General features: G+C 32.9%; 1 pseudogene; it reads right to left on the bottom strand.

The window, feature by feature from the left end:
* Positions 1–2,371: 2,371 nt before the first annotated feature.
* Positions 2,372–21,764, bottom strand: LOC120144685 (annotated as a pseudogene).
* Positions 21,765–21,909: the final 145 nt, after the last annotated feature.

Below are 21,909 nucleotides of genomic sequence, written 5' to 3'. Positions count from 1 at the left end.
GACGGCGATGACGCATGGGATAGTCCCTTGTTTTCTATCACTCAACATGAGATAGTGTCTAAAGCATTACCAACATACGAATGGATGAAATATCATTAAGTTATAAAACAACCAAAATATCATTCAATGTGAAAATGACTACCCCTATATTGTACAAAGGACTATAAACACCTCATAACTTGATTAATCTAGTTGTAATTACTCGATGATATTTATTAAGGGCCATTAACTACCAAATAACTAATATATCTTTATTAATATTCTTAGAAATGACTAGTGATCACTACTAGAAAAACCTCTTTAATGACGCGCATTGCGCGTCATCTATGGGTGCAGATGACACACAAATGTGCGTCATTGAAGCCACCAATATAAATCTCAGATGACACGCAATTATGTGTCATTAATCTATGACGCGCATTTATGACACGCGTTTATGACCTGCATTTATGACGTGTATTGAGCGTCATTGAAGCCTTCGTCAGAAATGAAGATGACACACATTTGTGTGTCATATTTACGACTTACATTGCGTGTAATTGAAGCACACGTCATTAAAAAAGATGACACACATTCGTGTGTCGTGATTGTATGTCGTAAATTAATATATATATATATATATATATATATATATATGGTAGATTGACAAATAATCAAACTAAATCACATTTAATGCCTCATAATACTAAATATATATATCATATTATATATAAGCAATCCATTTGCATACAATATATTAACATTAAGTTATCAAAAATATTGTAATCATATGTCAATACAAAATATCACGACATAATAAAGTTTGCCACATAAGATACCCATTCTTTGTGAATATCATCAATGTCATCATCTGTGTATTCTTTCTTCCCATCGCCAACCTAAGTAAAAAATATGAAATAAGTATATAATTTATACTTATTTAAAGTGAAGTATATAATTATCAAAGAGTACTAAAATGACCAATTTTACATATGCATTCTTTCAAGCATATGTAAAAATAATTTTATACATTTAATTAGTAAAACTTCCCATATAAATTATATTTATCACATCACGAATTCACAGTTTTCAGTCTTGCTAACAAGTACTTGCATTAATTTGTTTAGAATACCATCTTACTTCAAGTCCGTATGATAGTTGTATGACTAATGTGTATGTATGATATGACAGATGTGTATCCGAAAAGTTTGCTTACATTCTTATTGACCAGTACTTCAAGTCCATATGATACTAAAATGTGTATGTATGATATGATAGTTTTATGTCAAAGGATTCAAGCTCATAATATCAAACCAGATGACCCTATCATTTTTGAAAGTTTGATGTTTGTTTATTCAGCTTGCATTGAATGACGCTGAGCAGTTTATGAACTTAAAAAATAATTCTATAATGGCATATATCCTGAAGGCTAATGCACTGATTTTAGTGAGTATTTCAACTTATTATGCATTGTTTGCTTAAAATTACTCTATGAACCAATCACAACTCCATGCGGGCATACTTTAGGTGATTTTGACCCATTTGCTTTTTAACAAAAGACATTGAATCAGGAGATGCTGCAAATGAGAGTTTTGATTCTGAGAAAGAGTGGTCTTTGGTGTTTGAGGAGCAAAGAAAGAAAATAATACAACTATGGAATGAATGCAACATACCATTGCATCACAAGACCTACTTTTCTTACTTATCACAGGCGATCCATCAGATTCTGTGTATATTGAGGTGGAGCTATTGTTCATAATATTTTATAGTAATTGATGGCATGATGAAGACTTATTTGTAGTTGACTTTTTTGTTGTTGTTGCGGTTACTTACTTATGGGCGAAGAATCTAGTTTACTGAATTATTTGCCAGAATTGATGCAGTTGATGCTACCACCATCAAACGTGTAGCCAACAGATTCATATTTGACCAGGTTTGCTAGAACTAATCTGATTCTTGTTATTGATTCAACAAGGAGAACCCAAGGGTTCTTAATATTTACATGATTTTATTTTTCGTGGGGTTTTATTTTAATCATAATAATAAGATTATTGCAAGTATGGAAATAAATAAAGTAGGAATGTTCACGGGAACTTACCATTTTATCAACAACAATCTGGACATTCGGGTCATAACCTCCTTTTTTTTCATTTGTCTTGCCTTTTTCCACAACAATGCTCTATCAATCTCGTCTTCCTCCTTTCCCGTTTCTTTCATCTAAATTTAAAAGAACAGCAACAATGAATTAACATAAATATATGCATATATAAACTATTCAATTAATTTACTACATACAATCTCAAGAGTTAGTCCAGCATATCCTTTTCTACTCAACCGATGATTGTATCTATGATGTCCACGATTTTTTTAGCTTTCTTACTTGTTTCCTGCATTAGAAACATTGTAGCAGACGCACTGGTCTTCGCTGCTCCACAACTGGAACCACCTTCTCCATGAGCTGCAGTAAAAATCAACATGATGAGAAACTCTTTTAGGAACTTGATAGGCACAGCTTATTAGAGTATGTTCTGTTGTCCATAATTACATTTCTCACTTAGGTATTGTTTAAGAACTAACACAACTACTAAAGCCAAGTTATCTATAAGTGTTAAAATACAAACTACGTATCCGGTATTACAATGAAAGAATCATAATATTCCTCAACCAAAAATAATTACACTTATCTAGATATTTAAATCAAATTGTGTTACTTGTTGGAAAAGGAAAAAGGACACATTAACAGTTTTTTAACTTCCTATTAACAACGTAATCCTATATATTTAGTGCATTAGGTTATTCTTAAAACCTTCCCACTTTAATTTCTTACTAATACAAACGGTTCCAACTACACTTAAGATCAAACTATTTCTTTTTTTTGACCAATCCCATTGAATCAGTTTAACCATTAATCTAACTCTTAATGCTCTGATAAAAGAAGAGATTTATAACCTGCTTAAATCTTTCCTTAGTTCTCTCAGCCTGTAAGTAAAAGAAATGCGTTAGAGATGAAAGCATACGTAATAAAATCTAGTGAAGTGAAAGACGTTGCAATGCATTAACAAGGAAATTAGAATGAGAAAATAGAAAAGCATAACAATAAATAAATTATGAGCATTAGCTTACTCTACAAGATAGTACTACAATTTAGAATATTGTAACTAAGAAACAAAGGATAATAAGAAAACCTAAATTTAAGCTGCAAGGAATTGAGGCCCAGGAAATGAAAACAGAAACATACATGAAATAAGATGGGTAAAGTTAAAACATAGTTCCTTCCAAGCAATTGACTTAACACCTCATGCATAAGATGCATAATAAGGGAGAGAAGTGTTTTGCTCTGGGTAAAATATGATTTATGTAATGTGCATAAGGGCAAGAAATATCATGCATTGAATAATTTTTTCATTTTTAAGTGTGGTATATGCATGCATGTTCGTTCGGATGCAAGTGTGCTTCTGCTTGAATAATTGCAACAATGGCAAATCCATGGAATTGACATTCAAGCTATATCCACCAAGAATTAAAGCCAACACATGTATATAGGTGAAGCTAATCATTTAAGTTCTTGAAAATGCAAGGCTTCAAAATTTGAGTGCATAAAGCAGTGTAGGATGCACCCATATACTTATGGCCTAAGGGACCATAGTCTATAAACACAACACATAGAAAATAATGAATATTTTCTATAGAAAACATGAAACTGAAAGATGTGAACTGATAAGTGAAAGAACACCACAAAACGAGATTATAGCTTACAAGTAGCTTGGGAACGTTTATGGTGAATAATCACTAGCCCAATACAACAAAGACTATGGACATGATAGGCAAGGAAATTATGGTGGAGTCCAAGAGAATATTGTGAAACTTATTGTTGGAAGATGCATCAAGCCAGTTAAACACAGTAACGCTAAAAAAGTACCAAGTATTGTTATTATCAACATTTGGAAATTTCGGAATAAAAGTTGACCAAAACATGAGCTCCTAGATTTCAAACAAAATCCTTTCAGAGGCAGCTAAAGTAAACGTCTCTTCTGGAGGAAGTCATTGCAACTACATTGAGGACAAGAGAAACACTATGTGTCTAAGATAAACGAAACTTCCCGCCTTTATCAAGTAATTAATGAGGAAATTAACCATTCCGATCATTATCTGAAATCATAAATTCATAAGATGAAAGGTGATAAAAGTTGAGAAAAAAATTCAATACATTTTCTTTCAAAAGCCACTCGTTCTCCTCTTCCAGTTTTACGGCTAATGATTCCAATTCAACTTGGTATGCTTGCAATTACGATAAAAAATAAAACACCAAATTTTCTAAAAGAAACAATCCATTAAAGTTGACACAATTCAATCCAAAGAACTAAACCAATTGTATACCTGCTTCCTTCCCCGAAACCGGCCAGCAGATTCCCTGTTCTTAATCATCCTTCTCTGCCGCTGCTGTGCCGCTTTATCCAACGGCTCCACTAAAACCCCTCTTCCCCTCTTCCCTCTCCCTCCACCACCTCCACTCCCAATAACTTCCATACCGTTCCCAAACCCAACAATATCTTATCCAATATCTGAAACGCACTCCCTCCCACCGGATCGAACGGGTACACTCCACCATTCAACCTATCTGCATGCAACTTAACCTCCTCCTCTTCCTCCACAGCACCAGACTTCGCCAAGAAATCCTCCAAAGTCATCATCTCATTCGGTGCCTCCTCTTTCATCGTGATGTCTTTCCTCTCGCCTGATACAATTTCCCTCCAAACCTCGTCCACACTTCTCACAACATTGTTATTAAAATCCGCTAAAGCTTGAACCTGAGAAGCTTCGAAATTATCCGCGGCAACATTCAAAAGAAGATTAAAATTATGGGGGAAATTAAAAGACGACTTTTAGAGATGACACACAATGAAAAGTGTACTCCGTGTTTTGTTAAATTTTTTGGATTATGACTATTAAATATGACACACATTATTGTAAGTCATAAATCGTTCAGATTTTAAGAAACATTACATTTTTTATGACACATTTTTTATAAGTCATAAATTAATGTGTGTCATCGTTCGTGTGTCATTAAAGGTATATTTTCTTGTAGTGGATAATTAATAATAAGTTATGTTGTGATTTGTGATAAAGACTTGTGCCTAATTTGTGAATTATTATCGTAATTATGGGATATATGCTATGATAATTTACGTTGGATGAAATGTTTTTATGCGTAGCGTATGTACTTCTATTTATTTTTATGATAGTGTACGGAGTAGGACTATCCAGATAGTCGTGGTTCGTGCTATATGATGATTTAATAATTTCAGGTGCCATCGCCTCATTTATTTTCTATTTAGTGGAAGGTAGTATATGATATTTAAGTGATTCCAGATACCATTTCCACCTATATCATCTAATGCTTATATGATTCCAAGTACCGTTGTTTTCTGTAATATCTAATGCTTTAGTGATTTCAAGTATCCTATTATCATTGTTATTGTTATGATTACGTGAACAAGTCATATTACTACAGTTTAGGTGTGTAGTTAATAATACTCTTGTATCCATATAAAACTCAATATTGTTATGATTAATAACACGTGTAATGATGATACATGTTTATATTTATAAATTGTATAAAGTATAATATAACAGAAGTGTATAATGTTGGATTAAAATCTATAATTATGATCACATATTTATAATGTATATTATTATCATAAAATATGACATAAATTAAGTGACCAAATATGTTATAAAGTGATAAGGTATTAGATGTGTCATGGAAATAAAAATTTAGATACTATTAAAGTTGTATTTATAATTCGATAAGGGGTGGAGTTATAAATATAGGCAATAATTGATTCTTAAATCAACTATATAAAGGGGTTATAGTCCCAAGAAATAGATAATCTTGTATTTACTCTTATCTTCATCAGAGAATTTTTACTTAAGAGAACTCTATCTTCTTGGAAGATCACAACCAAATCCAAATATTTGTGGTTCGTGCTATATGATGATTTTAATAATTTCAGGTGCCATCACCTCATTTATTTATATTTAGTGGAATGTAGTACATGATGTTTAAGTGATTCCATATACCATTTCTTCCTAATATCATCTAATGCTTATATGATTTCAAGTACATTTGTTTTCTGTAATATCTAATGCTTTTGTGATTTTAAGTATCCTATTACTATTGTTATTGTTATGATTATGTGAACAAGTCATATTACTACAATTTAGTGTTGGGAAATAAACCGAGTACTAGTAATTTCCCTATAGCCAGATTAGTGAGAATACGAAATAAAAGCGGAAAATAATACCCGAAAAATTGATAACGGAGTTCAGCCAATTGTGCTTACGTCTCCGGACTGCTGCAGATATTTTACTAACGAGAAAAAATTACAGGTGTTTACAAAACACACTTGAGAGAGAACTGGAAGATTTTGGGATGATTTTGAAGCTAAATGAGCTAGGGTATTTATAGTTGAAACTTAGGGACCAATCTTTGTAAATACCCTAATGTCCAATGACTAAAAATGATTTTCCCATTGCTTAAATTCAAAAATAATGGGCTGCCTAACTTTGAAAAATTAGCAGCCCCATTTAGCCACCTTTGAAATCATATAGCCACCAAAAGCCATCTAGAAGCCATGCATTTTTCAACAATCTCCCACTTGAAGACTGATTTTAATATGTCTTCACACCTCGATCAATGCAGCAACTTTCTGGTCTTGATTACTCTAGCATGCCAACTGAAGCTGAACACAACTTCAGTTTGTCCGTAGTCACCGTCTTTGTTAACATGTCTGCTGGATTTTGAGCTCCACTGATCTTTTCAAGTTTCAAAATCCCATCTTCCATAAGAGACCGGATAAAATGATATCTCAACTGTATGTGCTTCGTTCTGGAATGAAAAAATGGATTCTTCGCTAGATGAATAGCACTTTGACTGTCGCAATACAAGACATTGTTTTCTTGTTTCTTGCCTAACTCTTCCAAGAAACTTTGGAGCCAAACCATCTCCTTGCTGGCTTCCGTAATAGCGACATATTCTGCTTCAGTTGTGGAGAGAGCAACTATCTTCTGTAGTTGAGAAACCCAACTCACTGCAGTACCTCCTAGAGTATAGACATATCCTGTAGTGCTCTTTCTGATGTCAATATTTCCGGCTAAGTCAGCATCAACATAGCCTATCAGTATAGTATATCCACCTTTGAAACAAAGTGCTTTGTTTGTAGTACCCCGCAGATATCTGAGGATCCATTTGACTGTTTCCCAGTGTACTTTGCCCGGATTATTCATGTACCTGCTAACAGCTCCCACTGCATGAGCAATATCTGGTCTAGTACAAACCATGGCATACATCAGACTTCCAATTGTTGAGGCATACGGCACTTTCACCATGTGTGCACGTTCTTCCTCCGTCTTTGGTGACTGTTCTTTGGAGAGTCTAAAATGAACACCTAAAGGTGTACTTACTGGTTTAGCATCTTGCATGTTGAACCTGAAGACTACTTTGTTGATGTACTCAGCTTGTGATAACATCAAAGTCACTGACTTTGTGTCTCTCTTGATCCTCATCCCAAGAATCTGCTTTACAGCGCCCAGATCCTTCATAGCAAACTGCTTCGATAATTCTTGCTTCAAGTGTTTAATCTCTTGCATGTCTGAGCCTGCAAAGAGCATGTCATCAACGTACAATAATAAAATAATGAAGCTATTGTCGAACCTCTTGATGTAGCAACAATGGTCTGCTTGACATCTGGTAAACCCACTGCTACTCATGAAGCTATCGAACTTCTTGTACCACTGTCTAGGAGCTTGTTTTAAACCATACAAGCTCTTCTTCAACCTGCATACCAGGTTTTTCTTGTCTGCTTCTATGAAGCCTTCTGGTTGCCTCATATAGATTTCTTCCTCTAAATCACCATGAAGGAAAGCTGTCTTTACATCTAACTGCTCAAGATGTAAATTCTCTGCAACTACAATTTTCAACACTAGTCTTATTGTGGAAAGTTTTACGACTGGAGAGAAAATTTCATTGTAGTAAATACCTTCTTTTTGCTGAAAACCTTTGACAACCAATCTTGCTTTGTAGCGTTTGCTCCCATCATGCTCTTCTTTGATCCTGTAAATCCACTTGTTATGGAGTACTTTCGTGCCTAGTGGTAATTCAGCTAATTCCCACGTCTGATTTGACATAAGCGAGTCCATCTCATCTTTCATGGAAGACTCCCACTTGACTGAATCCTCCACTTGCATTGCTTCATCATAGCACTCTGGTTCACCATTGTCAGTCAGCAACAAGTAGTGCAAAGAAGGAGAATATCGTTGGGTTGGTTTAGGAATTCGGGAGGAGCGTCTCAGTTCTGGTGTGCCTGGTTCTTCTTGAATTGCTTCAGGATTGATCTAAACATCATTTCTAGAAATCTCCTCGAACTCAACAAATTCCTTTGTTTCAGCTTCGATATTGGAGCTACTTGATTCTACGGTTGACTTGTCTTTGTACATCACATTCTCATTGAAAATGACGTCTCTACTTCTGATGATCTTCCGATTTTCGTAGTCCCAAAACTGGTAACCGAACTCATCACCGCCATAACCAACAAAGACACATTTGTTGGACTTAGCATCAAGTTTACTTCTTTCAACAGAGTCTATGTGTACATAAGAAATACAACCAAACACTCTTAAGTGTGAAAGGTTTATTTCTTTCTTGCTCCAAACTTCCTCTGGTATTCTGCCATCCAAAGGAATTGAGGGCCCACGGTTGATCAGGTAAGCTGTAGTGTTGATAGCTTCAGCCCATAGAAATTTGGGTAGTCCGGCATGTATCCTCATGCTTCTGACACGTTCATTCAGAGTTTTGTTCATGCACTCTGCTACGCCATTCTGCTGTGGTGTCATGGGAACTGTTGTCTCCATCTTGATCCCATTGTTTGCACAGAAATCTCTGAATCTATGATTTATGTACTCTCATCCATTGTCAGACCTCAACCGCTTGACTTTTAGACCAATCTCATTTTCCACCATGGCCTTCCATTTTCTGAAGGTATCAAAGACTTCTGATTTCTTCTTCAGAAAATAAACCCACACCTTCCTTGTAGAATCATCGATGAAGGTGACATAATATAATGAGCCTGCAAGAGATGGAACTGGAGATGGTCCCCATACATCAGTATTAACCAACTATAACTTTAAAGCCTTGGGTGTCTTACCAATCTTTGCAAAGTTGACTTTCTTTTGTTTGCCAAAAATGCAATCCTCGCATAGTCCGACATCTACATTCTTTAGATCCGACAGCTTCCCTTTTGACAAAAGTGTCTTCATCCCTTTCTCACTCATGTAGCCAAGCCTTTGGTGCCATAGGTTTGATTTTCCATCAGCATCTGTTGCAGCAATGATATTCTCTAAATTTGAGGTTACATAGAGAGTACCAATCTTCTTACAACGAGCAATGACGAGTGCTCCTTTGGTAATCTTCCATTCACAGCCTGAAAAGGTTGTGCTATATCCTTCTCCATCAAGTTGTCCTACAGAAATCAAATTTCTTTTAAGGCCAGGAATATGTCTCACTCCTTTTAGCGTCCAGGTGGTCTGGTTTGGCAACTTTAATCGGATGTCTCCTTTTCCGACGATCTTCAAGGTTTCATCATCGGCTAGATGAACCTTCCCAAAATCACCACTGACATAGTTCTCCATGATTTCTCGGCATGGGGTGGAGTGGAAAGATTCCCCTGAATCCAAGATCCATGATTCAATCAGACTGTTGACGCTTAGAATCATGGCATCACCTGTCTCCTCTATCACGTTGGCAGAATCCTGTGAGCCGGTATTTTTCTTCAGTGCCCCCCAATCTCTTTTAAAGTGACCCTTCTTGCCGTAGTTAAAACAGGTAAAATCTTTCTTTCCTATTATTGATTTTCCCCTTCTGGATTTTGATCTGCCACGATTTGAATTTCTTTTTGAAGTTCTCCCTCTAGACTCCGTGTGCAAGGCTGAGGAGTTTGATGCTTCACCCGATTCTCTTCGTCGAATTTCTTCACTCAATACCAGATCTCGAACATCGTCAAATTTTAATTTGATGTTTCCCGATGAGCTGCTGACTGCTGTAACAGTAGCATTCCAACTGTCTGGTAGAGATGATAAGAGAATTAAAGCTCAAACTTCATCATCGAATTCAATTTCCACTAAACTCAACTGGGTTGTGATTGTGTTGAGTTCATTCAGGTGTTGTGCCACCGATGCCCCTTCCATCATCCGTAAATTGAATAATCGCCTCATCAAATGAACTTTGTTTGAGGCTGAAGGCTTCTTATACATACTGGAGAGAGCCGCCATAAGACCCGCCGTGGTCTTTTCCTTTGCTATGTTGAAAGCAACATTGCAGGATAACGTCAGTCGGATAACTCCGAGGGCTTGTCTGTCGAGAAGAGCCCAGTCTTCATTCTTCATGCCCTCTGGTTGCTTTCCTGAGAGGGGTTGATAAATATTTTTCTGGTACAAAAAATCTTCAATCTGCATCCTCCAAAAGCCAAAGTCCGCACCATCGAACTTTTCAATTTTCACCTTCCCTTCGTCTGCAGCCATCGCTCCCACTCAAATCTGGATTCGTTTGGATTGTTTCCGACAATTCTTGCGAACCACCGTGTATTAGAACACCTCCGTCGACAAATTCGTATCGCCGACAAAATTTCACTATTCACAAAATTTACTATTCATGTGAACAGTAATGAATGAATAGTAACCTCGCAAAAAATTGACAAAATTCACAACCAAAAGCTCTGATTACCAGTTGTTGGGAAATAAACCGAGTACGAGTAATTTCCCTATAGCCAGATTAGTGAGAATACGAAATAAAAGAGGAAAATAATACCCAAAAAATTGATAACGGAGTTCAGCCAATTGTGCTTACGTCTCCGGACTGCTGCAGATCTTTTCCTTAAGAGAAAAAATTATAGGTGTTTACAAAACACACTTGAGAGAGAACTGGAAGATTTTGGGATGATTTTGAAGCTAAATGAGCTAGGGTATTTATAGTTGAAACTTAGGGACCAATCTTTGTAAATATCCTAAAGTCCAATGACTAAAAATGATTTTCCCATTGCTTAAATTCAAAAATAATGGGCTGCCTAACTTTGAAAAATTAGCAGCCCCATTTAGCCACCTTTGAAATCATATAGCCACCAAAAGCCATCTAGAAGCCATGCATTTTTCAACATTTAGGTGTGTAGTTAACAATAATCTTGTATACATATAAGACTCAATATTGTTATGATTAATAACACGTGTAATGATGATACATGTTTATATTTATAAATTTTATAAAGTATAATAGAATATAAGTGTGTCATGTTGGAGTAAAATTCATAATTATGGGCAAATATTTATAATGTATATATTATTATCATAAAATATGACATAAAGTAAGTGACCAATTATGTTATAAAGTCATAAGGTATTAGAAGTGTCATGGAAATAAAAATGTAGATACTATTAAAGTTGTATTTGTAATTCGATGAGGGGCAGTGTTATAAATATAAATAATAATTCATTTTTAAATCAACTATATAAAGGGGTTATGGTCCCCAAGAAATAGACAATCTTGTATTTACTCTTATGTCTGTCAGAGAGTTTATACTTAAGAAAACTCTATCTTTTTGTAAAATCACAACCAAAGAAAGATTCAAGGATTTCAACCTATCAATCAATTTAGGTACGCTTCCACATGTAGTATTTATTTTATTCTTGATTATTTGGCATGATTAGATCCTGATTAATTTCATATTTATTATAATTTAGTTCTAACAAGTGGTATTATTGCATGCCATGTTCAATCATTTAGAATCAAAAATTTCTTTTATTCTTATTCGATTTGATTTGTTTCTAAAGTTTGAATGATTCAATATTTTAAGGTATATCATTTTTTAGGTATATTATTTTTTTAGGGTATATAAATTATACGAATAAAAGAAAATTTAGTATAATTCTGATAAAATGCGTTATTTATAAAGTTTTACATTTTGGATTGCCATTATCAATATATTAAAACTTTTTTTTTATGCTTGATTGATGAAACATTTTTTTAATTGCTTGGTGCTTATGTGCATTAATTTTAATGAATAATTCAATAATATTTTGTATGTTTTTCTTTTGAATCTGTTTCAATTTTAATTTCTTTTAATTTCATACGATTTATTTTCTTTATTATGGAAATATTATCTTTAAAGAAAAAACTAAAAAGTTTTCAACAGTTTTGGTTAGTAAGGAAATCCAAAATTTGGTAAAATATATTATTTGTATATTTTATGATTTTGTCGTAATTTATTATATGGATTTGAATTATTCATATTATAAAAATTACATTTTTAGTCACAATCAACATATATTGATTATTTTTATGAATTTTAAAACCATAAATTAGGTTATTATGTTTTTTATTATTGTGAATTTAATTTATGGTCTTTGTTTCGTTTTGTTATATTTTTTGTTTTCATCATCATTTATTTGGGGATTTAAAATCGTCAATTATGGATATTGAAGGAATCAACAATTGGATGTCGAAAGAGGAAAAGTATACACTCAAAATTAACGTAAATCGTGTTTTGGTTTAATAAGGTAAATTCATGATTAAACAAATTCTTGTGTAATAGTCAAATATTAATTTTTTTTTAATTTCTAATAACATCATTTAGACAACCTTATTTACTCTGGAAACAATGATGTGATTAGAAATTTCAGTATTGTTTTTTGACTATTATGGATTATAGAATATATATCACATTGATATATTCGATTGGTTTTATTAAAGATTTAATTGTAACCCCCTCAGACCGATACGGGTAACCCGATCCATTCTGAAGTGTCACATTAGGGCCACCGGAGCGACCCACTATAAAAATAGTAGAAAATTTAAATTTTTTTATCAAAATATGTAAACTCATAAAATCATTAATCGCTATGTAGAATTAAAACATATTTTCAGACTCACGTATAAAACAAAATATAGTTACATGCCCCCTAATCACATGTACCGTACTCTACAAACAGCACCGGAAGAACTCCCTTACTGATGATGATAGTTGCACTGGTACAATTCTTTTAACCATCAATGTTGAGTAATAGAGTGAGCTTCGGAAAGCTCAGTAATACAAAACTACCAGATGATGCTGAAGAACATGCAGATACAGATAACCATATATTTCCTTATCAATTCAGACATCTACAAATCTTTATACTGAGCAGAGATCCTACTGATATTTCAGGTAGTAACAGACAATGAGCTTTCAGTTCAGAGAAGTGTTTCGGATGAATAAGTTCAGGAGATCAGAATAGGTTATCTAGTGTGTTCCCGTAAAACCAGTAAAAAGATACATATTTTTATTTTAAAACATATATATATACACCCCCATCCTTTCACAATCTGTTTGTGTAGGTTCCCCGGAACCATACACCCCGCACAACCAGTGAGGCCCTGAGCACACAGCCGAGAAGCCTACAGATAATCTTCCTCCAACAATAAACCACCCAGATAAAACATTTTTCCGTTGGTAAACAGAGATATTAGAAATCAAAACAGAATTCATATCAGATATCAGAACAGAATCCAGATCAGAAATCAGAACAGAATTCAGGTAATGTATCAGAACAGAATACAAGCCGAAAATCAGATAAAATATTTATATGATTAGGAAACACACCATAATTTACAGATATTATTAAGAGGTACTGAATAATCTTAACAGGCAGAGAACCACGGATTTTCAGTATACCGATAAAATACCGGAAGTTCGAAATACTATTGGAAAAGTTCATTAACTGACGAAATCATCAGTTATTCAGAATGTGAATTATCAGGATCAAATCTTATTCGAACAGTTTTCAGAAGTTGTACATAATCAGAAGAGTATTCAGAATCCTTTATATCCATGTCAATTGATCGGATAATCGAACAACTTGAGAACGAAGATTCAGAACCTTAACAATCTATGTCGACTGGTCAATTCATTCTCCTTTCAGGGTATTTACTCTTTAATACCACAAATTCGTATTTACTCTTTAATACCACAAATTCTTGTCCATATATCATCTTCAGAATCATCGCTGAATAGATTTTCCAATGGTCTTTATTTCATTTCCAAGCTTCCACGATATCATGAAATACTGACGTGCTTGATTTGTAGTTAATGTTCCATAAGGACAGTACATCTTATAAACTCATCAGAATTTCCAGACTTATCCAATTCACTTACTTAATCCTTAGTCATTGAGGTTACTTAGCTTATTTAGCAGTCAAGTCTATTCTAGTTACTTTGGGGTTTTCCAGAGTAATTCAGATGTTTCTGAATTTTGGATACACATTGTACTTTCGTTCAGTTCAATTCGGTCTTCGTGGTTAATTTGTCGAACGAATATCCATTTCTTATTACCGAATACGATCTACAGTTGAGCTGAGCCGAGTACTTTCAAAATTTTCATCGAACCACACTTGAGAAGACGAACACACCTTCAAATAATACCTATGTCGTTCAGGTACTGACATATCATTACGGTTGATCGGCTCACTTAAGTTATTCCATAACTTCTAAAGGTAGTCTAACACATATGCTTATTTGGATTCCTTAATTAATCCAAGACATTTACTTAATATAGGCCATAAGGGTATTTTGGTAATTTTGGTGTTCAATTTTTATTTCATTCATTTTAGAACTCGAGGATATCCAATCATTCCTGAGCTTGGTGATATTCTTGAATTATTTCCATTACAGGGGTATTTTGGTCATTTTACAGATTTAATATATTTCAATCTTTTCCTTCCATTCGGTCTTATTATTTAATTCCAATTTATCATCTATTTCAGTCCCTTCGAACAATTCTGATAAAAAAACACCCTCCAATAAATTGTTCTTTAGGTATTTACTCATAACCAAGATATTTTCAGGTCAAGTGCCTTTTCATATTTTTACCAACGGAATATCAGGAATTTTTTTGCGCTAAGTCATGATCTTAACAATCAAATCCGTATTTGATCGAGTTAAGTATGAATCCTCAAAGTACTTTCTTATATAGGGTTAACTCAGACTATTTTTACCTCTCAAGGGTATTTTCATAATTTCTTAACCAGATAATTTCGATATTAACTCTTAACAAACATACTTATAATATAGAGATCCTATGGTTAATTGCTTCCTCGAACATTCTCTGATCTTGAAATAATTCCTTAACATACTTCTAGTATCTTGCATAAACCCTCATGGTGTTAAAAATCGGTTATCCGCATTTCCTAAGCAAAACTAACATTTCTTATGCACATTAGTAATTTTTACCGGATCAATATGTCTTTTCAGAGTTATTAACCAACTTCCAGGGATAATTCTTGTCATCTTACAATATAAGGGTATTTTCGTAATTTTACCCAACCAGAGTATTCTCATAATTTCTCATCTGAGTATCTTTAATATTTAACCCTTGTTGATATAACATATAAGTTACAAATCCAGGGCTGATTCATTTATCACTAATCACAAAACTTGTAATTTAATTCTAACAATCTCTCAATCTCCTATATTAATCATCTGAACCATAATCAGTTGCCAAATTTCTACTGTGTTCGGATCGAGTGTAAGAATTCCTTAACTACACAAATGAGACCAACATTATCTTATTCATACATTTTACCAATATTCACATGTTCCATAAAGCATAAAGAGGTAGTAAAGTATTACCTCGATTTCTATGCAATACTGATCGACCATTAAATTCCATTCGAACGCTCTTGATCTAGAAATCATCTTCCAAATATTTCCTCGGATCCATATCAATAGAAACTACATAAAAAACGGAGCTTAATTCTAAAAAACGAATCGAATCGGATGATAAAATAAGTCAAAAATAGCTTACCGGGTTCGAATTTGGCAAAACGGACTTCGGATTCGGATTCAGAACATCGAAAGCATAAAATATGACTTTTTGAAAATTTAGAATTTTTGGTCAAAATCAAAGTCAACGGATTTGACTGGCAATTTCTAGGCCTTCGGGTCCAAATTTTGAGAAACAGACTGCGGAATCGGATTTGGAACATCGAAAAACGTCAGGATAGGTATATTCGGTCAAAATCAAAGGTCATTTAATACCTGGTTAAAACCGATCAAAGTTTAGGTTAACTGTGGTCAACGTCGGTCAACGGTCAACGAGTCGAGTCGGGTCAAAGGGTCGGGTCGGTCAACTGGTTGGGTCGAGTAAACGGGTCGGGTTGGAACCGGTCAAAACAGTTCCAAAACCGGTAAAAACCAGTCATTTTTCCTTTCCCCAAACGTAGTGGCGGCACGTAGAGGCGCGTGAACAGTGCTACGGTGTCGGAAAATTCCCGGAAAAATTTCTAAAAATTATTTTAAGCGATTTTTAGGCACTTACAAAGCTCGGTTCACAATTTTGACCGAGGAAGAGCTCGATTCTGAAACATCGAAAACTTTGACCGCTTCACCTCCTCATGCGCCGCCGCCGACGGAGACTAAGGATGATACCGACAGACTCGGAACAACACAAGGAACACGATGGTGCAGGAGGTGTCGTAAACGGATCATCAAATCGTCGTGAATCGATGAAAAACCAACTGAAATTGAGTTATTACCGACGATACTTCCGACTGAAATTAACGACGAACGGCGACGATTCACGACGAAAGGTTTGAGGGGTTTTGTTCCTCGGTCGACAACGAACATGATGGTGGTTTCGGTTCGTTGATCGGAGGTCGGACGACGAGTAGATCGGAGATCGAAGTAGGGTGAACGGGAGAGGGAAATGGGGGAATTCTAGAAACTGAGCACGGGTGGGGGGAGTTATATATTTCATCATATATAAAAAATGGTTAAATCATGGGTTTAGTCACTGAACTTTCTGCACTTCTTAAAATGGTATGCCAACTTTACAAATTTACAATTTAATCCCCAATTTCTTCCAAAAATACCAATTAAATTCACCACTTTATAATTTCTTAATTTTAGCCCCTAAATTGGGGTGTTACATTAATTCATTAATATGTATTTAGATTTTGACTTTTGGTTAATTTTTTTTCTTTTTGTCTTTAGTAATTTATGAAATTATGAATTAAATGCATGTTTAAGGAATTCTTTAGAAACAATCAAAGACTTAAGTTTTCGATTTTTTATAGACCTTTTTATGTAACCTTATTTTGAGTTATTTTGGATATTGTAGTGCAAATAAAAAATTTTAGTTTTGACCTTTGATCGTTATAGAAATATTAAATTTGAATATTGATATTTATTTTGAGACGACTTAATTAAAGCAATAAGTCGTTAAATTGGCCTCAGTCATGGAAAATATTTTATACATGTTATGTACATGTAACTTAAGATATGCAAGTATTGATCGGCCCAAAGGAAGATTAGTGGTTGACATAATTGCATGTACAACTTTGGTAATAAACATGCGATAATTATTCAGTTTGATGTGTGAGTAATAAATCGACCCAAAGGAAGATTTTTTCTTAACATGTTCTTATTATCAATGTTTGGTTACCTCATCAGATGTCATTTAAGGTGAATATTTTGTCTAAAGATGAAATAATAACATAGTATTTGATTTCTTGAGATAAGGTTTAAGTATAGTCAAATTTATTATTATTTCATTTATATTTTAATTCAATTAAAAGATAAATTAAGAGAAATTGATTGGTTGACAATATTTCTATTATTTTATATTATTAATGCAACATATGTATATATTAATTAATATCATGGCTATGTATTATCTTTTGATAGATTAGCTTAAACAAGATGATTATGTGTTTCTTGTGATTCATGTGTTTATTAATTGGTCCAAAAGAAAGTTAATATTTGGCCAGATTTCAAGCGACACTAGTAGTAATAACATGGACAAATATAAGGTATTTATTTTATGTGAGATTTACATTAGTCCAATGATTAGTCTTTTGTTCGACTTAGCTTATTGTCAATGTTTGATTATTGTCAATTTTGATTACTACAACAATAATATCGTTTACTATTAATATTACTATCCATAGACTTGATATTGATATAGTGTTTGGTATCTTGTGATTAGAGTTAGCCATAATTTTGGATTTATTTGTTTACTTAAGATGTGAGCTTCATCTTTATTTATTTCTATATTGAAATTATTTATTTATTTATTTATTGATACCACAATATATGCTTTATGGAAAAATGCACTTAGAGAAGTGAATATGAAGGAATGAAAAAATGCACTTACATAATATTTTGGTTGCATAAACATAGACTTTGTGTTTAAGAAAGAACAATTTCCACCTATCATGGGGATAACTTTCTTAATTGGTATAAGAGATTTTGATAGGTGAAATATGTTTAAATTGCATAAGTCTAGTGGTCATGAAGCACACCATTTTAGAAGCATAATCTGCAAAGGTTATTAAGGTCAATGGTTTCCTTAACGAAATTGATAAATATTTTTCAAAACAATAAGGTTCAAATGACATCACTTTTGACTTCTTTGATGTCTATAAAGTACAAGGGTCAAGTAAATGTGAGAGAGTACATTATGGATATATTTCATATTGCTTCAAGAATTAAGACACTTAAGATCGAGTTTTTTCTGAATAATTATTTGTTCTTGTGATTTCACCATCGCTTACTATAAAGTTTAATCAACTCAATGGGAGAAATAAACTCTAAATGAGTTCATTTTTCATTGTGTGAAAGAGGAAGAAAGGTTGAAGCATAATAAGTCTAAAATTACTCACTTGTAAAATGTATATAAAGATAAGGGAAAAAATCATAATGTAGTTTTGAAGGGTCCAACTCAAAAGAGACAATAATATTTTACAAAAGGTTCTTATCTTTTAAGTTAAGTTGTGACATATGAGGAGAAATTAAATTCTAAAACAGGAAACAACTACTTTGGTTATTTTGAACGTTCTAGGGGTTATAAGTTTTATGATCTAATAATTAAAAATATATTTTTTAAGGTGAGATCTATAACACTATCTTTTAGGATGTTGAGTTTGAGGGGAGAAATAAGGTTTAATGAATCAATTTTGACGAGGAATTGGATTATAACTCAATTATTATTATTACTTTTGATGACATTCTAGTGTTTATACATGTTGTTAATCAAGAAGTGAGTATAGAATCTCAATAAGATACGTTTTAACAATTCTCCATTTAAGAAAAGAAATTGTTATGGAAAATCAAACTCAACAATCTCAAAGAACAAGTGTCATTAGGAAGATCCAAGAGATGAGAGAAATATTGTTTTAGATTATAATGTTTTTATAAGAAATAAGGATGATAGTAGAACGATAAAAGATGATCTAATAAACTTTCGTCATGTCATAAAAGTTATAATTCTCAAGAGTGGATTAATGTCAAGTAAGAAAAGTATAAGTTTTATACAAGATAATAAAGTTTGAGGATTTATCTCATTACCTAAAGGTGAAATGGTAATTGGTTATAAATGAGTATTTATAATCAAGATGGATGCAAATGGTGATGTTAATAAGTATAAAACATGTCTTGTAAATAAAGGATATACTCATAAATGAGGCATTAATTTTGTAATGACTTTCTCTTTGGTTTCATTGAAAGACTCTTTCAATACAATTATGATACTTGTTGCTCATATTTGATTTTGAGTTGCATAAGTTGGATTTCAAAATTATGTTTATCAATGGTAACATTAATGAAATATTTTATATGGTGCAATTAGAAAATTGTATCTAATGATACAAAATTAATAATATGCAAATTAAGGAAATCCGTTTATAAGTTCAAGTATTACTCCTGTTAATTGTATAACAAACTTCGCCAAGTGATTATCTCGTTTGGTTTTGAAATAAATTTGGTTGATAACTGTATATATATAAGTTCAGTGAGAGTAAACCAATTAATACCCCTTATTGCTAAAGGAACCAAGTTTACTCTTGATCAATGCCCTAAGAATGATTTTGAAACTAAGGAAATGTAAAAGGTTCATTATGTTTCAAAATAAATAAAGAATTTAATGTATACTATGGTTTATACACATTCAGACATAGCATATGATTTTAGGATATTAAGCAGATATTTAACCAATTTGGGTATGGATCGTTGGATGGCAGCCAAATTGATTCATACAATATATTTAGGAACAAAAATGTTACATGCTCACGTATCGGAGGTATAGTAAGTAAGAGATCATCAAGTTTATGGACTTCGACTTATTGAAATATGAATTCAAAATTTTGTCACATGAACTGCTAATTATGGATTGATAAGAAAGACCACTTGAGTTATTTTATGACAACTAAGTTGCAATCTTTTTTCCCATATATAGCATAAACATCTTAAGTCTAATCACATAGACATTATGTTTTTGGTTCTTAAAGAAAATCCAGAGTGACTATGTGTTTATAGAGCATGTTGGTACAAACCCATAATTGCGTGCTTACTAAAACAACTGTCACCTAAGGTCTTTCATGAGCACACTACTTATGTGAGTGTAATATCATTTAAGGATATTCAGTTTTAGTGGGTGTTTGTAATTTTAATGTTCGTTTATTATAAACACAATTTCAGTTTAAGAATATTTATTTTAAAATATTTTTTTGCAGAAATAAAGTTTCTTTTGGTTTATCCACTATGATTTTGGTAAAGTTTGATTTCACTGGTGTTTAAAGAGAACTAGTTGGAAATACACATGTGCGGTTTACATTGCATGTAATTTTCATGTTACACTCAATGATTGGTCTATGTCATTTGATTGTGTTTGTATACGTGACTATTAACGGGTCTAGTCATGATAAATATGGCAAAGACCGCTTTGATCCTATATGGATATAATTGATGGACGACATTGTTATAGAATACCTATTGTATGATAACAAATTTTGAGCTCATAAGGATATACATTTATTAAGAAACACATGTTGCCTAAGTGGGAGATTACTGGATTAAAATCCATAAATATGAGCATATATTTATAATGTATATTATTATCATAAAATATGACATAAATTAAGTGACTAATTATTTTATAAAGTCATAAGATATTAGAAGTGCCACGAAAATAAAACTGTAGATAGTATTGAAGTTGTATTTATAATTTGATACGAGGCAGAGTTATAAATTTAGACAATAACTGATTCTTAAATCAACTGTATAAATGAGTTATGATCCCCAAGATAATCTCATATTTACTCATATCCCCGTTAAAGAGTTTATACTTGAAACACTATTTTTTTGAAGATCACAACTAAATAAAGATTCAATGATTTTAACCTATCAATTAATTCATGTACGTTTCTACATCTAATATTTATTTTATTATGTTAATTTGCTATAATCAGATCTGATTAATTTCATATTTACTATGATTTAGTTCTATCATATGACTGAATTTGTAAAACTTAACATTGAGATAATTTCATTCACAATTTAATGAATCGATCGCGAACATCAAAGGATTTTCAACGCCTGTTGTTCAGAATATAATTTTTGATATACATCGATAGACATATTTATTCATATCACCTCACGAATAGTTCATTTTTACATTGTAAAAGTATTGGATGCATTGGGTTCAAAATTTTAAAGGTTTGAATTTGATAGTCACTGTATGATACTAATATAACATTTTAGGTCTACTATATATTTCGAGTCGGTTTTAAGAACATTATTTGGATCTAAAATGATAAATCGAGTATATAATAAATATTGAATACTTATTATCCATCATCTATTTTTTGGGCTAATCACGTTTGGACTCTGGAATGTTGAGTTTCGCTCCTTCAAGTAACGTACCTGCATTGTTTTAAAGTGAAAGCTGAAGCAGAAATCCATAGATTGTTACATCCAAAAACATCTTTGGTTTCTCGCAATTTTAGGATCCCTATCTCACAAAACTGCTTGCATTTGGTTTCTCTTTCTCTTCTCTTTATATTTCATTATTTCA

This window comes from Hibiscus syriacus, unplaced genomic scaffold (genome assembly GCF_006381635.1).
Source record: "Hibiscus syriacus cultivar Baekdansim isolate YM2019G1 unplaced genomic scaffold, ASM638163v2 tig00110890_pilon, whole genome shotgun sequence".
NCBI lineage: Eukaryota > Viridiplantae > Streptophyta > Magnoliopsida > Malvales > Malvaceae > Hibiscus > Hibiscus syriacus.
The sequence above is the reverse complement of the archived record's forward strand: the minus strand, read 5'-3'. Positions and strand labels throughout refer to the sequence as shown.